Here is a 2,235-nt window from a genome sequence, read left to right on the forward strand (position 1 = left end):
TAAAAAAAGTTGACTTTTCCTGTTGACCGAACATTGATTGGATGATGAAATGAGCTTACAATAGATATGAGTGCATGGGATAGCTGGCAATTTTGACTAAATCTCAACCGTTCATGATTCAATGGCCATGATTGTGCCACGTGGCAATGGTTGGTGAAGCAAGTTGGAGGATCCGAATCTTTGTATTCGAGTTGACCCGATCCACCCATTAACCCGCCAAATCTCAACCGTTCGTTGGGCAAATTGGACGAGTCAAACGATGCCACGTGTGATGTTGATTTTTGAAGTTTGACCAGCCATTGGATCTTGATCTAAAGGTTGTGAGGAGCACATGCATGAAGCTTATGATGGACCGCAAAGCACTGGATTATGAATTTATTTTTCTATAAATAGAGCTTCATTTTTATGTTTTTAATCATCTCTCTACAACTCTTTTCTTCTCAAATTCTCTCCATCTCCTTGTAATCTAGATTTCCAGGTGTGTTTTTAATATTTTGTATAATTATTTTTATAAATAAAATTAGTTTTATTTCTTTTAATTATAAGTAATTCAATTTTACTACTTCTTTTTATTTTAATTATGCTTAACTAAATAATATTAGTTAGGGGAAGGTGAAACTCTTAGGAAATAAATATGATTTAAGCAAATTCTATTTTTAATTTTATAAATTAAATTATTTTCCATTTAATTTTATACATATTTTATATTTTGAAATTTTGATTTATTGTAGACAAGCAAATGAATTTGGCACAATAAATTCTTAATATCTTAATATAAGGTATGGTAAAATGGTATTTTGACTTATTGTAGACAAATTAAATTTTGGCACAATAAATACTTAATCCATCATAAAATTAAAGGAAAAATAATAATAATTTATATAATTAATCTTTTGGGCAATAAATGTAAAAAAAGGGCAAAAAGAATTTATGAAGTTTTATTTACTTCTAAGAGTGGATCCATAACCCTAACTAGTTTAATTTCATAGTTTCATTTAAATTAAGTTGTTTATATTTAAGTTTTAATTTCAATTTTTAGTTAAAATAAAGTAAACTAATTAAATCTTTTTTCTGTGGATCGACCTCCGACTCACCGAGTTATAATACAACAAGACACTCTTATACTTGAGAGTTAAAAATTACTTTTAAGTTGTGTCAGTTACTGCTAAGCACAATTTGATCAGATAAAGATTCAAAACCAAAAATCAACTCTCACCGAAATTTTTAGTTGGCAAATTTATAATATTATATAATGTTTCATTAAATTAAAAAGTTATATTTATTTATTCTTATTTAAAGGTAATTGGCAAAAAAAAAAGCTAATGTGATATGTTGCATTAACTAAACCCAACTGAGCAAGTAATGCATCATAATGCAGCCACTTACTGCAGCCAAACATAATGCGATGCAACCCTTTGTAATGAAGGGTGCCAACACTCCCTAGATGCATCTTCATCAATCCTATTACTAATAAGCCCTGCACCAAAGAATTAATACGATGATGATCATCAAATCCTGCCAAGGGTTAAAAGGAGAAGCTTGTTACTGGAGAGAGAGATAGAGCATTTACCGAGAGATTCAAGCAGGGATTTGATTACTTTTCCCTTGTTCCAGTCGCTTGCAGGACGGACCTCTAAAACCTGATCACATACATGGAAACCAAATCCACAAAAAATGTCATGTTATTAGGTATAGAAGAAATGAAGAACATGGAGAAAGAGTACTCAATTTATCTAAATTAAAGGTAGAAGCTACTTTAGTCATACTATTTAAGTCAATTAACCAGTTAATTAATTCATGTATTTAAAAAAAAATTCAAAACACCCATGCCATTACATTTGTAGCTATTGGATCTAGCATTTCAAGGATAGCATCGTTTGAAATAACTTGAAATTCAAAAAACTTTTACAAGTAATAATTGAAAAATAGAGAATAATTAATTAGATTTTAACATAAAGAAATATACAATAAAGATCTTTTAGGTAATTTTATCAAATATAGGGATTAACTGTGCACTTGACTCAAAATATATGAACCCAAAGAATATTTTACCCTTTAAATACCCAATGTTGAGGGCCACAGTTCCAGAGGATAGTTTCTTCCCATGTGTTGTTAATGAAAGTAGATTTCCAAACTAATCTTAATTACTAGAATTCAGGTTTGTACTATAAATGTATAAATTTATATTCTAATACTTAAAATCATAATATGCATAGATGGTAACAATTAAATACC

The sequence above is a fragment of the Citrus clementina genome, unplaced genomic scaffold, assembly GCF_000493195.1.
Source record: "Citrus clementina cultivar Clemenules unplaced genomic scaffold, Citrus_clementina_v1.0 scaffold_5, whole genome shotgun sequence".
NCBI classification, from domain to species: Eukaryota; Viridiplantae; Streptophyta; class Magnoliopsida; order Sapindales; family Rutaceae; genus Citrus; species Citrus x clementina.